Raw genomic sequence first — 18,466 nt, 5'->3', positions numbered from 1 at the left:
TGCTTGCAAATATATTTTCCCATTCAGATGGTTGTCTCTTTTCCTTGTTAACAGTTTTTTTGCTGAGCAGAAGTTTTTTAGTTTAATGTAGTCCCATTTATTTAGTTTTGCTCTTAATTCCCTTGCCTTTGAGGTCAAATTCATAAAATCTTCTTTAAGCCCAAGGTCCTTGAGTTTAGTTCCTATGTTTTCTTCTATGCATAAACTAAATTTTTATCTTAATTCCTGGACTAATTTTTACTGGGATTTCCTGGAATCGCATTTAAATATCAGAATGCGAAGCCAAGGTACATTCTAGTAATATTTAGTGTTATGGAATTCTGACATGATTATTTCCTGAAAAAGTTATTTTAATAATCTTTTCTGCCATTTATTATAAACATTCTCTTATCAAATCTGGACAGTAATAATCATTATAATGCTATTTGAGAAACTTGAGGGTATAGATTCTGAATTTGTGCCATTTGTGTTCAAATTCTGACTTTATTTCTCAGTGTTCAAGAATAGTTGTTCGTAATGTGAAAAAGACAATATTCATAGCAACCTCAAAAGATTTTTGTAAAGGGTAAGTAATAGTAATAGAAGAATTTAAATTCTCTTAAAAATTTAAGGTTAAATGAGAATATAAAGTGTTCAAGAATAAAGTTCTTAAATTTAAAAATTATTTTTTAAAATGAAGAATATAAAGTCTCTTTTTATATTCTGTTCTTACTCCTTATTGAGAATGCAAATGTAAACTTTATGAGTGCTTTTTTTTTCTGTCCAGTTCATTCCTGAGTACACAGCATTTAAAACAGTGCCTGACTACTAAATACATATTTGATAATGAAATGAATACATGAATGTATGAATGAATGAAGTCTCTCTACTTTTTAAACTTACTATGTCAGGATTAGAAAATTTTCCTTGAAAATTCTTAGGTATTCATTTTTTTTTAAACACTGAATCAAACCTTATTGTTTATTTTATTCTGCATTTCTATGTCTTATGTATGTGTTTGTTTATAAGGTTTCATCTAAAGTGTGCAATAATTTAAGTTTTAATTTTTAATTAAAACAGCCTGTTATTTATAACCAAAGTATTTCCATCTGATTTGCAAGATTGAATTGCAGTACTAATTGCTTGTGAATTGCTTTTATCTCATTTTGAACAGTAATGATAATATGAAAATATATTTCTATGGATTGTTTTTCATCCAAAACACACCAAATTTTTCTATCTTCTGCTAGTGCTTTCTTTCAAAATATAATTCTAGTAACTCTCTTTTAAAACCTCTTTTAGATCAAATTTACTAATTAGACATTTACCTTTTTACTTTGTACTAGTAGAACAGTATCACTTGACATGATATATTCTCCTGACTAGTTTTCTATTCTTCATATTGTCTACCTCCCTTTTCCTTTCCTATGTTTTCACTCAGACCTGGCCTCCTCCTTCTGAAGAGGCTAAGTAACTCTCTGTAACTGGTTCTTTCTTTTTAGTTGTCTACTACCACTTAAGGGTCTTAAGTGGATATAATTAAGTGAAGCACTGAGATGTTGAATAGCAAAACTGTAAATTGAAGATTCTCTGTTTTTTTTTTTTTTTTTTGTACAAAGAGAAAAACCAAAGGACCTATAAAGATAACTATACAAACAAATTCAAACACACATAATGCTTCTTGATCTCAATTTATGTGAATCCAATATAAACTCTTTTCAATAAATATTTTTAACAAAAAAATGTAAATGTTTTGTGTACTCAGTCAGCATTTTTGAGGTCCTATAAAGTGCTTAGTTTTTTAAAGAGGAGTGACGTAAACTGAAGTAGTCAGTTTCTTAAGCAATTCATGTTATAGCTTATGGTTCAGCAAAATAGAAAAATATGTAAAGAGGTAAAGAAGTATCAGGGAAGATACCATTGTTTCTTTTTGTGGTTGAGTAGGTCTGGTGGTATCAGAGAGAACTTTGTGGAAATAATGTTTGAATTTCAAAATATATTTCCTAAATGGGAGGAAATTTTCTAAAGGGTAGGGATAATGGTAGGTGAGCCTGTGCTGGCATTCCCCGTGATTGTTCACATATATAGACTACTTATAAGAACAGATATTCTTGTTCTTCAAAAACCAGAGAAATATACCTCATGCAAACAACCAATAATTATTGAAGGAACATGCTAGATTTGTTGAAAGAATAGTTGTCCAGGAAATTCAAGAAGTTTATTAAAACATTCCTTCAATTGCCCGTTTAAGTAGTCAAGCATGCCGTTCAAATATGGACGTAGATTGATCTTGTGGCACAAAACCTCACTACTTGGCTAAATATAGGTGGACACTCTTAGAAAAAAATTCAGTGAGTTTCATTGCTTTAAAATTTTAAAATCCTCAAACAAAATATAGTGTTTTTTAAAAGTAAATATAAATGTATAAAAATATGTACGTATGTATGTATGTATGTTTGTAATGATAATCGATAGTGATTCTGTAAAGGAGAACTCAATTATAATTATATGCTAATCACCATCTGACCATATCTAATTCTTGATCCATTTGGAGACAAGACTCTAGATCATAAATTTTGCCAGTGTTATGGGATATATATGGTTAATTAACTCCTAATTAACTACTAATAATAACATAATAAATACTAAGTATCATAATAATTAACTAATGCAGTTGATTCTTGTATAAAGTACTTAGATACACTAGAAAGCTCAAAAATTGATATGACTAGTTGCAAATCCATCAGAAAATTGACATTTCCAAGAAAGTACTTTGAAGGACATTATACTTTCTCTTGTGTGTGTGTGTGTTAAATACCTGGTAGGTTATTTTTTCAGTAATGAAAGAAATAGAAAAATATGATGATTTAAAGAAAACTAAGACAACCCTCTATAAATGTACCACTTAAGTAAACTTATATTTTTTATTTATTCCTTTCTAATATTTTTAAAATCTAAATTTGTTTAGATTATTATAATTAGTCTCAGAGTACGTATACATAAGTGTGTGTGTATATGTGTGAATGATTAAGTAGCAAAATGTACTAGAGTTTCTCAGTTTTTTTTTTCCCCCACAGCAGTTCTCTAATAATAAAAGTAATTACACACATCCTTAGATAGCTTGAAGTGACTACCATAAGAAATCAGAAAATTTATTGGGAACCTCGGAATGTATTTTAAAAACTCATATGTTCTTTTAATTAAGAAAATATTTAAATTTCTTACATACCAAATTTATTACCATTTAGCAATGAACATTATAGTAAATTAGATCGTGGAGGAAAATATGTCACAGGGAAATTGAATTTTTTTTTTACAGCATGGTTTTTCCACTATAGCCTAAACATTGTGGGGGAAAAATACACTGGCAAGCAATAAGAAATATATCTATTCAGATAGTTTTATAACTATAACCATAAAAAAGTATTTTTTCAGCATTAAATGTCTATTTGTGTTTTTTTACAGAAATGTTTAAATGTTCAGTAAATTGGAGGAAAAAAAACATGGATTTTTAGCAACCGAAGAGCAATTTAAGGTAATTAGTAGATTATTGTCACCAATCCATTTGTTAGTAATTTCAAAGTGTATTTAAAATATTTATATTCAATATAGTATTTTTTGTGAGTATCATATTGAAAATTCATCATATTGTTTAATGAGTTACTAAAATGGAATTATATATTTTTGGAAAATAAATTGACATTTCTTGTGAACAAATGTGTAACTAATATAGTTCAAAATATTTGCTGTTGTGAGGATATAAAGACTATAGCTATATTAAAAATAAATGAACTACTGAAGGTAATAATTTTAGTGGCTCTCTACCCCTTTGGAAAGGCACATAGCTCTATTACGTTAAATATCTAATATTGAATAACTATTGAGAGTTTTTTCTTTTAATTGATGCATGTATACTAACACTATCTATTATAGTCAATTTTGTTTAATTTATCCGATTTGTTCTCAATTACATACCCGTGATGGTGAATGTGACTATTAGGAAATAAAATGTATTCATTTTATAGCTCCAAGCTGTTTAATATAAATCGTTTTCATAATTAATGTTTTTATTTATCACAAATATATTTATGATGTACAACATAAAAGATCTCAAGGAAAATACCTTTGGGCCAGTACGCATAAGTGCATTATCTTCAGCAAATCATCTGAAAGCAAAATAGACCTTTACAGTAATCAACCGACAGTAAAATTGGAATTCCCTTTCTTTTTGAAGTTACTGAAGTTAATTTCTGTAAAGTGACTTTGTAATGTCTGAAATGCAAGTTAATATACAGCCTAAAATTAGATATGTTAGCTATATTATTTTCTTCATATTAAAATAATTCACATTCATTTTGAATTACTGATGTAATTGGTGTATATTATAAATTATTCTCAATCTATTTTCAAAGACTTTCTAGTTTACTTTTTACTCTAAGGTTCTGATTGAATTAGACTATAAACACATTGCACTTGTCTTTGTAAGCACTAAATTTTTTGATTGATATTCCTTTTTATTTTTTAGATAGTTTTACTTTTGTCACTACTTTCTTTTCTATATTCATTCACAATGAAAACAATAAATATTATTCTTGTTTTCTAGTGTAGATATGATTGATTCTACTTCATTTGTATTCATTAGCTTATGTATACCTTAAGATAAGTTTTCAGTCATTCTGTTTCTGACTTAAATGTAAATTAACAAAAACAAATTGATTTATTCTTCCTTTCTTTCTTCCTTCCCTCCTTTCTTTTTTCTTCCCTCCTCTCCTCTCCTCTCCTCTCCTCTCCTCTCCTCTCCTCTCCTCTCCTCTCCTCTCTTTATTTTCTTCTCTTTTCTTTCTTATATTCAAATATAAATGATGGTGAGAAATTGAAGCTTTATAGAAATTATTATATATATATATTTTAAAAGAGTCAATGAAAAATTGCTAAAGAAACAAAGGTGAGAGGGAGCAGGTCACGTTAGGTAGAGGATCTTGAAATCTTCATGAAAGCTGTGAAATTCACTGAGGAGTTATTGAGGCAGGGAAGGTGAGGTCATGCATTCCAGGCCAATAGAAGAACTTATATAGAAGAACATATATAGGAGCAAGTGATGGCCATTCAAGAATCAGTATTTCTAGTGTGGCTAAAGGATTAGCCACATGTGGTTAGACAATGTTAAGTGATGGGTTTGGAAAAGTAGGTTTGGAACAATCCATGAAATATCAGGTTTGCCATTCTAAAGCTTAATTCTCCAGACTGATGTCTCCAGTGCATACTGGTATCCAGGGGTTTGTGAGAAGAAAATTTCCAAACCTCCCCTGATACTTATTTTCATTAAGAAAATAAAAAAAAATACTTAAGACCTCATAATATTTAATATACTGACTACTGCAGGCCTCCAAATAAGAAGTTTCTGGAGGAATCATAGGGATTTTTATAGTGTCTAATGATTGATAGGGTTTACTTCCTTGGTTTTTAATTGATATAATTTGTATACTATAAATGTACCCTTTTAAAGCATACAATTCAGTGGTTTTGAGTATATCCACAAAGTTGTGCAACTATCACCATTGTCTAATCTAGAACATTTTTTATCATTCTTAAAAGAAAACTTCCCCCTTCCCCACCCCTGGCAACTTATAATATACTTTCTGCCTCTGTGAATTTACTATAAATTGGAATTGTATGATATGTGGCCTTTCAGATCAGCTTTTTTTCACTTAACATAATGTTCATGTTTCATCCTTGTTGATGAATCGGTATTTAATTTCTTTTCATGTCTGAATAGCATTCCATTATATGGATATATCACATTTTGTTTATCCATTCATTAATTGGTGGACATTTGTGTTTTTTATACTTTTGGCTATTATGAATAATGCTGCTATAAATATTCATTTACAAATTTTGGTGTAGTTATATGTATTCATTTCTTTTGGACACGTACATGGGGCGGAATTGCTGGATCATATACTAACTATGTTTTACCTTTTAAGAAATTTCAAAATTATTTTATAAAGTGGCTGCACCATTTTACATTCCCACCAGAAATGTATGAGTGTTCCTGTGTCACCATATCCTTGTCAAATGTTATTATAATCTGTCATTTTGATTATAGCCATCTTAATGGATGTCAAGTAGTATCTCATTGGATTTTGATGGCAGTGTTTGTTTTTAAGAGTATTTTAGTGTACTGATGTTACATATGTTTGGATAAGTGCATTAATGGAATTGTTGTCAGTTTTAACCAGACTAGTCTAGTCATATTTAGACAATCGATCTTATAAAGTATTAAATAAAAATTATAAAATTAATATTAATCAAATGATTTTTTAATGACAGCTGAAATCTCACCAACTCCTATTACAGAATATTTTTCAGATTTACTATAGGACATAAACATTGATGATCTCAGATTTAAGGAGCTAACTTAAAAGTTAAAATAATCAAGATTGTGAAATAGGCTGTGTCTTTCATATCATAAAGTGATTGAACTTCCCTGAAGACTTATTTTGTCTTGAAGTTTAATGATAGTACACAGCAACAAGAATAGCAAAATTCTTAATAACAATGTCTGGATCACAAATGTAAACCTCTCTGGGTTTTTCAACAATGTTTAAAGTCAATTGAGTCATTTACAGATTTCCACTAAATTTATGACAAATCATTGGACACACCCTAGTTCTTCCTGTTGTGAACATGGCTGAAATCATGCAAGAATAATTATACGGAAATATATAAAAATGTATTACTTTGTCAGCAAATACTGTTGGATGATGACATGAAGAACATTAATCAAAAAAAAAAAAACAAATTTTGTAATATGAGAGGTTCATTTTACATTTGGACAAAATATACATACACATTTCTAACATGTGTCAATTTAAGATATTTGCTAGATTATTTTTTAAAATCAGGTTTATTGATATATAATTTATGTATAGTAAATTCACTCTTTTTATGCACAGTTGTGTTTCCACAAACACATAAAGTTGTGTAAGTACCACAAAAATCAAGATATGAAATATATCCATCACCCCCAGAAGTTTTCTCGTGCCCCTTTGTCATCTGCACTTCACACCACTGTCAGTCTTGAGAACCTCAAATTCTATTTTAATAGTAAGATACAAAAAAATATGAGACAAAGAAAATAGGTCAGGATTTGAAGATAGACTTGATATACAGCCTTAGAAGCGTACAGGCCTCCCTGTACTTCAGCTTCCTCATTGATAATATGGGGTTAAGAAAATTACCTACCACTAGGCTTTTGGAATAAAGTTTGGCATATATCTAAGTACTATGTGTTTTTAAAATAAAGTATAATTTTTTGAACCTTAAAGGAAAGATGTACTGGAGCACTATTTTCCACAGTAAATGACCTCTTTGAATGTATTTAACACAGTCTATTTTCAAAATCATAAAGCCTATTCAGAAATATCACTCTTAAAAAAGTGTTCTGATGGCTCCATTTTTCCAATTTCTTAAGCATAAATCCTTAAAGTAATTGTTGAATTTTTTTTTTTTTTTGCTCATATTACAAATCCATCAGCATATTCTGTCTACTTTTGAGAACCTCGTTGGCTACTAACTTGGTCCAAATCACAAACCCCTCTTGCCTAGGGAAAGAAAACAGCCTTCATCTTTTCTTGCTCCACTGTTTTCACTGTATAGTGCTCAGAGACCGGTTCTATCTTCAGTCTTCCCTGAACATCCTATAAAATTGAAACTGCCTGGGGGTACCCTCTGCCCTCTTCTGCTTTATTTTTCTGCAGCTCACATATTACACATAACACACAATTTTATTTATGATCTCTTACCCTTATGTAATATATTGTAAACATTTACCTTATAGTATCCTTTTAATTTCTATTTTTCTGTTTCTTTTATATTGTACCACAGGCCTTGCTCATGGATTTGGGTATTAGAAAAGATAACTGGAGGCATGTGGGTGACTGTGAGACTCGAGGCAGGAGGATTATCTGGGAAGAATTTGCAATAATTCAGGTCTAATGAGGATCTGGTTTAAGGTAACAACATTGGAGATTGAGAGGTAGTAGCACATTTAGACTATTTAGAAAGTAAAATTGACAGATCTCAGTGACGGATTACATTTGAGTAGTGAGAGTTTAAGTCTCTGTGGGATGAATCAGGTTTAAAACTGGCAACCCAATGGCTGGTGGCGCCACTTAGTGGGTTTTTGGAAAGAGGAGTTTGTGTGTGTGTGTGTGTGTGCGCGCGCGAGCGCTCATGCACGTTTGAACAGAAATTTTTTATAGAAATGATATCCAGAGCTAAGTGTTAATTTTTATTTCCAGGAAGGAGTGATCTCTACAATTATAACACTTTAAATTGAAGATGTCTTACTTTTTTACCCGATGTTTATATAAATGTTTATATATTTTTGCTATGAAATTATATTTTCTAATTAATTTCTAAAATACAGTCAGAAAGTGTAGGACATAAAAACTGGCCATGGGCAGAGTAAAAGCACATTAATTATTCAGACAGTTATCCTTGCTTATTCTGTTCTTGGCGATATAGTGGCTGTCAGAATCTGTCAGCTGTATAGTTAGTGCCCTTCAGAATTTACATGCATAAATGGTAACCTTTGGAAATTTTGCATAATAATAAGTCTGGCATTAGAATGATAGCTGCCACTTAGTTGAGCAAAGCAAAGTTGTGCCATTGCTTAAACCACAGAATGGGCCATAGACAGCAAATAGATTATATACAAAACAATTATACTTTTTTTCACTGAAACAAAAATAAAACCTATTTTAATAGAGTTTTACAGTGACTAAAGAAGTTATAACCAATTACTGAATAACCTTAGGTCAGTATTTTTGGTGTATATAACTTTTTCACTAAAGGTTTCTGTTTTAAAATGACTAAATTTTATAATTTAGCCATTTAATAATGTTTATTATATTTCATATTATAAAATGTATACTCATTATAGAAAATTTAGAAAAAATTACAGAGAGTATATTAAATTACTTATAATCCCACACCCAGAGGAAATTAGTGTAAATTTAGTGTAAATTTTTCTTTACCTTTTAAATAAACAAATATACATGAACATATTTATAGATTAATAATATGTGCAAGTACCTTTTATTAACATCATATTACACTTTACTCATTATAAATACTACTGAAACAAGGATATATTTGTGTAAATCTTTTGTTACATAAGTGATTATTTCATTGAGTATCTATTTAGTAGCACTATTGGGTCCAATCGTATAACTCATTTTACAGCTTCTGATATGTATCGTTAAAATTTCATTTCAGGTTTTATTTCCATAATCTGTCACTTTACCTGTATCCTCACCTTCTTCTTTTAATAATTTTTAAGTGCTGTATTTTAAATGTCTGATAAAAGCTTGCCATTTAGGAACCGTCTTATTAAAACTAAGGCAGAAAAAATCATTTTCAATTTGAAAAATCCATTTTTCTTTGATTATGGTTACAAATTTCAATTTTCCTGCGTAGTAGAATGTTCCTTATCACTTACTTCAACTGTCAACCTAAATCTAAAACATTCATATTTCAGAATAGTGCTGAATACTTAGAATAAAAGAAAAAATAATAAAAACAATTCTAAAACTTTGAGTATTAAAAATAACTATACATTAATTGTGTATAGGACAGACAATCAGAGCAAACAGTTTATTATTACCTCCTGTATGTTTTTGTAGTACATCTTTACTCATTTTAAACACCCATATCTTTTTTTGCTTTGGCAAACTAGTGGCCATCATAATTTTGAGATCAACCAGAAATCCTTTAGTTTTTTATCTTGGAAATACCTGAACTCGTCCTTTCCTTTAATTCAGGTACCTTAAAGATAAAACAAAAAGACTAATTGAGCATAAACACTATGAATGTATATACAATTTTGCCGATATAATAGTTAACCTTGAGTTTAGGTGATGTGTAGGAAGTATACTAGTCCAGTTGAAATTCTAAAATGATCGTTGTGTTCACTTTCCATTACTTCTTATATTTTTGGATAAATCCTGAACCAACAGTGGCCCAAGAAGAACTTCGTTTCCTGATTCTTGTTCTGAACCAGATCTTCTTTATCTTACACTATCTTCTGTTACCTCTAATCCATAGCATTGGAAAATTATTATTATGGTTCAAAAAAAAACTTTTTATTTTCATCTAAATTAGGGATACTATATTCAATAGAAATCTGCTCTAAGCTATAAATATTTATTGTTGGCATTTTGTGCCACAACTAAAAGCTAAAAACAATTTATTAATGGCTATTATTTTTTGTCATTGTTAGAGAGGGATTTATAATTTTTTAAATTGAGTATCTACATTTATTTAAATTTTTATCGAGTACATTTGTTTAAAATCACCCACTGTAAATGTTTGAGGAATTTTAACATAACGTATATACCCACATAACCATATCTGTCTATATAGCTGTCTATCTACCTGGCTGTCCATCCGTATTTATAGTTTGTTTTGTTTTGTTTTCTATGTACAATTCTGAGTTGTAAAACTTGTAAAGAATTGTGTTTTTCCCACAAGTAGGGTACAGAGTACTTTTATTACATAAAAATTTCCTCATGGTGCCCCTTTGTAATTATTCTCTACCTCTGTCCCTAACCCCTAGAAACCATTATCTATTCTTTATTCCTGTATTTTTAACTTTTTCAGAATGTCCTATAAATGAATCATACAGTACATAGCCTTTTGAAACTTCTTTCACTCATAATAATGCCTTTGAGATTCATCCTTTTTTTTTTTTTTTTTGAGTATATCACCAATTCATCCCTTCTTTTTTGTTGGGCATTGTTCCATTTTGTTAATATTTCACAGTTCATTTATCCATTTATCTGTTGAAGAACATTTGGCTTGTTTTTAATCTTCAGTGATAATAAAGTTTCTATAAATATTCATATGCAGTATGTGTGTGTGTGTGTGTGCGCACGCGCATGCACAGACGTGCATGCACATAATTTTGTTTTTTTCTCTAGGGTAGATACCTATGAGTTGTATTGCTAGGTCATATGGTAAGTGTGTTTATCAATTTTTTTTTTATTTTTGTTTATTTTATTGAATTTTGTTCCTGTTTTTATTTTTTTATTATTATTTAAATTGGTGTTTTACAAACACATTAATTTTCTTCAAGTGCTGAGTTAAATTGTTAATTTTTTGACACTAGCCTGACTATGGTAGGTCTTGCTTTTATCGGTCTCTGAATTGGGGCAGGAAAAACTGCATCATCCAAGTGGAAAATGCTGCTTTTCTGATTTTTTCTTTCATGATAATTTTTCACTTTTTAAAAGAAATGTATCTTGATTCCTTTAGCAAATGATTCTAATACAACCAAGCACAGGGACTACAGTTTAACTGTTTCCGCACTGGTTGTAATATTCAGCTGTTTTATTCTAACTATAGCTCACATGTTTTTCACATAAAAAAGATTCTCACAGAAAACATATTTTACATGTAACAAATGTGATCATCTAGCATCCAATATATAGCAGATTAAGTTTACTATATTATTAAAGAATAGACAAATTGAAAACTGCATGCGAATCTGACATTGTATATTAAGGATAGAGGCCAAATAATCACTAAAAGTTATAAAAAGTTTTAGTAGATATAGGAGGCTGGATCTATTATATATCAGAATAAAGTTTCCGTATGTATCTAAGAGACTCTGATCTATAAACATTTTACAGGTGCGATTTTTATTAGGAAGCACTCTGGGTCAGGCTACCTTTACTCTGGGCCTGGTCTTGCTGTTAACTTGCTATGAGACCCAGGGTACATCACATAATCTCTCTGGGTTGTAGAATTCTCATTTGTCCAATTAGTGAGGGCAGCATTAGATTATCCATAAAGAACATTCTTGCTCTTAAAAAACATAGGATGCTGCAATTCTGTGATGATCTTGGGTCATTGGGAAGAAAAAGTTAGTTTGTATGTGTGTTTAACATACTTTGTTAGAAGGCAAGGATATGTACAATACATTTTAAAAGACTTAAAAATACTTATAATTTTGAAAAACTGTTTGGTGTTTGGAAATAAGTATTATAGAATCATTGATTTCCCTACTTTTTTCAAAAGTTTAGGAATTTTAAAAATTCTGGATTTTTTTTTTATTAAGAAATATGTCGGTAAGTGCAAAATCACATCTCAATTTATTAGTATTATAAGATTTCATTGAGAATTCTATTTTAAATATTTTTCTAGAATTTCTGTCAATAAAATTTGATTAGTACATCTTAATTATGAAACATAGGCTTTGTAATAAATTATTTTTTTTTCAGAATGAATATGCATTTTTCTAAACAATTTCAAGCTTATACACACACAAGAAGAGGAGATTGATTAAAAACATCACCTTTGGTTACATTCGCTTAATGCAACTAATAATATGACTTTATTAAGTAACATATTTCAAAAGCTAGGAAATGTCATTATAAATCTTGAAGAGAAATGAAGATAAAAACTCATTAACTTTAATTTACTTAAAAATCATATATTTAGTACATATTATATTAGTGTCATATGTGCCTGAGACCTCTGCTATGTTCCGGAGTGATAATGATATTCTGACCTAGAGAAAAAAACCTAACTGGAGATATAGAACATGTATAACTAGCTATATTATAATATGTTGAGTACTTTAAGAAAAAAAAAGGAGTAATTAATTCAGAAGAAAAGGTCTCGAGAAAGCTTTACAGAAGTGGTAGTATATGAGAAGAATTTTACTGTTCTAAAAGAGAGACTAGGCAAGGCCAAAATATTCATTAGAGACTAATGTATAATCTGTTCTGGGGGGATATACTTTTCCTCAGTGATAAGAGTATTGGGTAAAGATACTTAAGAAGAAATTTAAGGACATGTTAAGAGACCCTTTTTACATTACTATATATTTAGTAGAGACCTAATTACATAAATATTATGATACTGTTTTCTTAACAACTCTTGGACTTGTGAGAGATGCATTGTATTAGAGGTAAGATAAGACAATCAGATAAAATATGAAATAAAAGACTAGAGCTGATAACTACAGTATTCTGTGAACTATTCAGAAATACCAGTGCTCTCAGCACTGATGAAAGTTGAAATGGTGAGCTACCTTCACTGCGCTTTTACATAAATCTTTGAAATATACTTTTAGAACTTTTTTGGCCAAGGAGGACTACATATTTCTTCTTTAAAACATTTAAAATTTTACATTTAAATATATTTCCAAACCATATAATGTAATATATGCATTTTTTTCCTTGGGCCCTAAGATGTGTTAGTGGAAGAGAATTTATTTGCTTAAGAAAAAACAAAGAAATAAATTGGATTTCTTGGTTTGGCTAAGTGCTGCCTTCAATGTTCTGAGAACAATAATGCAATTAACTAAAATGTTTATTCACAAAATTTAATTCCTGGGGAGTATTTTCTCAAATTGCCTCTTACAAGTGTAATGAAAGCAAGTAATTGTTTGCTGTCTTTGTTGCCAAAAATTGTGAATGGCTAGATTTTATAAAACTTGGTGGTAATGCATGTATAATCATGTAATCTCTCTATCATAAATTTCAATGAAGAAATTGAATTTTGTAGACAAACACTTTTTGTTATATTGTGTCTCAATGTTCTCAGCCAAGAGTGAAGAAATCCTTAGTGTTATTAATTATTCCACAAATGAATTTTATAATAGATTTCTTTTTCATTTCAATTTAATTTTATCCCTGATTAAATATACTAAATTAGCAATATTTTTGGATTGTCAGTTTATGGATAATCTAGTGATAAGTATGTGAAATGAAAGTTTTATGTTTATTTCAGGCATATATAAATATCCAAAGCAATGCTTCAGATCACTGTACACAGTAAATATTGTAGCAGGCATTCCCTCTGATATCAACTTTGAAAAGTATTGCTAGTAGGAAAACAGTGGGGGGAGAGTATTAAAAAATCATTTGCTGTATATATAGCTTCAGAAAAGTTGCCCAAAAGTAATCTTTTGGTCAAAAGATTATACAGATCAATTCTAACAACTTGGCTTTACTGTACTTTTTTATTTCAGGTACTTTTCACCTCAACTGGATTATGTATTAGCTGTAGTTATAACATACTATTAGTTAATACTATATAATAAATAAATAAAAATAGGGTTATTATATATTATTAAGTAATTTAAGCAAAATATTACAACAAATCAAAGTTTCATTTAAAAAATGGCCAATTGTAACCCATTTGAAATAGATAAGAAAACTATAAGATAGCTGAAAAGGTTTTAACTGGCATGGACTTCAATGGAATGCCAAATAAGAAATTAAAGGTAAAACAATTTGAAAAACATTAATATGGAGAGGAATAGCTCGACTATTAGTTGAGAAAGAGCAGCAGTAATAGGTTTTTTAACCCATCTTCTGGTAGTGCACATTGTGCTAATGCTAAGAGACAAATGAGGAATAATGAATGAATGGTCTACACCAAACTATATTCACCATAAATTGAACTTCACACCTGAATTGAGATCATTTTCAAATTGCATTTACTATAGCTCATTTTTAGCTAACGAGGGGAAGGGTTTATTTGTGAAGTGCTACCTACAGTGTGCCTTTCATCCAGATACTTTTCATATTTTCTGTGCATATATGATATCCAGCAAAAATTATTTTAACTTTAGCTATAGCAGAAAATGAACTTATAATAGTTTATAATTAATGAAAAAACATTAATTTTTCTCATTATATATTCATGTTTAAAAATTTAGAATGAAAATTGAATTATAACACTCAATTGTTAATTATATTCCTGACATTAATGATGAGAACGTCCTTAATTTAAAGTGAAAACAAATTATTTACTAGCTTTTATAATGCCCTAGATCAATCAGCATTGGTATTTTTTAACTTTTATGGGAATGTACATATATGAAGTTACATTAAAAGACACTTGTTATATGAATATTGAAGGAGAGATTCTTGTTTTGAGCTACAATTGAAAATTCTGCCAACTTGACTCATCTGAACTGAGTTCTTGAGCATTTCATCATTTAAAGGGCTTTGCTCTCTGACAGCATATGGGATAGAATGTGTAAAAATGAAGAGTAACCAGCATACTTCTGGCTTTCCCCATCACTGCCTTTTCTGACACATTCAAGTTTTACTGATTAAGGAAGAAAACTCTTTATTGTTGTTATTTTAATATACGATGTAGTTACTATGAATTTATTTTTCAGCTAATATATTAGTTTATAAATTTGTACTAATAACATGTATTTATGTAGTGCTTTGCCTGGCCTTTTTGATACTGCTCACATTCAAATTCACATCACTTAGGGTCTATTATGTCCTAGGCACTATGGAAGATATTTTAATATAATTATCTATTAACCTAGTAAGGGAGATAGTATTTTACTACTGAGAGGAATGAAAATTTGAAATGGTAGAATAAAGTTGTAATTTCATTATTAGTTTTCAATATAATTTAATTTAAAACTCTAAAATAATATATAATAATGATAATACTGCAGTTTCTATAAATTCACATCTATAGAAAATGTCAACAAATCAGTATATCATCATTCAGCAATTATTATGGAATTATATAAAGTTAGGACTTTTAAACAAATTTTTCCTTGCCTATTAATATAGTCTTTTTTCCTGTTACGATTTTACCTTGTTATTCTAAGAAAGCTTTCTGAATTTCAAATAATTTTACAAAAGGGAGTAAGGAATAGGACAGACATGACTGAAGCAGAGACTCTATTTCTCTGGCCTGGTCAGTATTAAAAACAAATAGTTAAAAAGATATCCAAAGTGAAAAGGGGCAAATATAGTGATATTAAAATATTAAAGCACATGATATTCAGAGGTCTTGCTTTTAAAACTTCTTTAGAAGCCACCTTAATTCTCCAGAGAATTGTGAATTACACAGCATCTTTCTACCTCTCATTTTCTATTTAGCTATGTTGTCTGTTTCCTCATCAACTCATCCTCCTTTTGCACCACAGAGCTAGAATGCCAGTGTTTCTCAGATGCTGGCTGAGACTAATCCTGTTGTTCTCTTCTATTTTCTAAGTGCTACATATGAGTACCTATCTTGGGAAAATTTGAATAACCACAGAAGTTGTTAATCTGAAAAAAAGATGTTGAAAACTATACCTAATCTTTTCTGGCTCCTGAGAAGGTATACTGAGTCTCTTATCTTTAAGAATCATTTTTTTTTTTCTTAGAAGAGATTTTAAGTTTATATTAAAGGTTCTACTTTTCTGTATTTTACTCCAAAGATAGTTTGAATGTATAGCTGTAGAATAGAATGAGTGAGTAATAAGTCAGTTCGTGGAAAGCCATAACAGGTAAGTAAATCTGGACTTTGTAAGTAGATGTTTTGTTGACATTTCTCGAATGAATCATTCTTCATTTTATTTTATAAACCTTTTTTAATCACACCCAGCAGGCTAGACTCAGTGAAATAGTAAAGTGATGTTAATTTTGATATATTTTATTTTGCCTCACGAAAAACATCATTGAACAATGTTTCACTTAAAGTGCAATCCTAAAAATTTGTCAGCATACAAGAATTAAAATAAAGAAGAGTTGAATATGATAAAATGATTTATTAAATAAGAAAATAGCCTTTGGATCTCTAAAGATAGATACTATAAAGATTTTGATAGATTGAAAATATCTGTTTTATTAGACCTTTCATTAAATATCATGGGGTGAGAATTATTAGCCTCTGTAAATGTGCTGACATTAAATGACATGACAATTCAACGTGAAGAATCTATTTTTTCATTTAGGTAAGTTATCTTCTTCTTTATTAACATTTAAAACATGGCAAAAAATTTTATGTATAGTCTTCATCCAGTTTAATCTATGTTAATCCTATCTATCAACCTTAATCTAGTTCATTGTTACTTAGTAAAATAATGCCTTCTTTTATGCCTTTCCTGGCTTGTATAGATTTGTCGATCACTTCACCTTTGTGGCTTCCTCTGTATTATTATCCACTGACTCCATTTATGAAGCCTCTGATACAGAACACCATTTAAAAAAAAAATGTTTGCCTTTCTTTGTATATTCCTGAATATGAACTAACATATTCAAAGGATCTTTCAAAATCTAATATTTATTTCAAAATGGAATAATATCTGATGTAGAGAACATGTAAGTAAATGAATCCTCTTTTCTTATTTTTTTCCCCTTCCACAGTGGTTCCCCTCTATACCCATAGCCACACGCATGCACCAGTCCTTTTCTCTGTTTCATTCTTTCTTACAGAAAAGGAATGAATAACTTATCCTAGAGTACTTTATGTACACATTCTAATTAGAAATAAAAGTTCTAGGATGAGTTATAGGATGAGACAATCTTTAACTTTCAAGTAGAAAGTATACAGAAATAAAATTGTCCAGAGTCAGATGTTACTTAAAATTATTATTTACTCAAATGTCAGAATAGTATTTGAAGTAAAAATTGCTTACTTCAGTTAATAGTCAGATCTTCACTAAAAGATAAATAACATTAAATGAACTATGTGGAAGGAATAGAGATTTTATAAAAATATTTTCACAGTAGGAATTAATATGAATTAGTAAAAGTTACTGTTGTCTAGTTTAGCAATGATTTTGAAAATGTGTTTTATGGCTAAAGATGTAATCATAACAAACAGATTATTTTCAGTGCGAACTCAAATATTTAAATTACATAAATCATATTACACAGCAATATATAACAAAATTATTAATTTACCCCTATTTTATCTTTTGGATCAATTCTATTAATTTTCAAGATCAATTTCACAAATACTCTATACACTTTATGTTTTAAATAAAAGTAGGTTGTTAAATAAAAGTAGAAAAAGTATGAACTAATAAGAGAAGTGTTACTCTTTTATAATAAATGAATAAAAATGTTAAATGAATACTTTACTACTACTGGTTCAAGTACTAGATATATTAAGGGTATTATTTAACTTCTCTGAGCCTCAATACTACCCTAAATTTTGAGATTATTGGACTTAATGACAAATGTATCTTCTTGATTCTAAATGTTTAATATTTAAAATATTCCCCCTTACTCTATAAACTTAAACAGTTCCTTTGGGATTTTAAGAGTGGAGAGGAATGTCATTCATGTTTGCTCTAATATATGATAAGGTAGGCAAGAAGCTCAGTTGGAACGACAGAGTATAATTTCCAAATTTAAAATGTTGTTGTGACTAATGTAATAAATTTGTACTTAGTTATAAGTAAAACCGATGAGAAGCAGGGCACATGATCAGTGCAAATGAGCCCCTGAGACAATATAATTTTCTGCAAATCAAAATAATCAGCGAGAGAGAATATATTTCTTTAATGGAGTACTGAGAATTTATCAGCTCCTATTAGAGTGTTCATTAAAAGAAAGGAAGAAAAAAAAAATCCAGTCGAATTTTTAAACCTCAGTTTAAAAGATTTTGCGTATGTTGTATCTTAATTAACATACCTAGAAGGGTTAATTTCATGTTGAAGAGA

At 29.4% G+C, this 18,466-nt stretch overlaps 1 protein-coding gene across 26 annotated transcripts in view; it reads left to right on the top strand.

Moving 5' to 3' along the window:
- ADGRL3 (adhesion G protein-coupled receptor L3) overlaps positions 1-18,466 on the top strand; it is a 713,052-nt gene that overhangs the window by 159,565 nt on the left and 535,021 nt on the right. For 25 of the 26 annotated variants that reach the window (XM_036226761.1, XM_036226753.1, XM_036226746.1 and 22 more), the window contains one exon: positions 3,445-3,514. The exons of the other annotated variant lie outside the window; for it this stretch is intronic. The gene's annotated coding sequence lies outside the window, so the exon portion shown is untranslated. The remainder of the gene's footprint in view (positions 1-3,444; positions 3,515-18,466) is intronic. 26 annotated transcript variants of the gene reach the window in all.

The sequence above is a fragment of the Rousettus aegyptiacus genome, unplaced genomic scaffold (genome assembly GCF_014176215.1).
Source record: "Rousettus aegyptiacus isolate mRouAeg1 unplaced genomic scaffold, mRouAeg1.p scaffold_m13_p_10, whole genome shotgun sequence".
NCBI lineage: Eukaryota > Metazoa > Chordata > Mammalia > Chiroptera > Pteropodidae > Rousettus > Rousettus aegyptiacus.
This window is presented reverse-complemented; position numbering and strand designations above follow the sequence as displayed.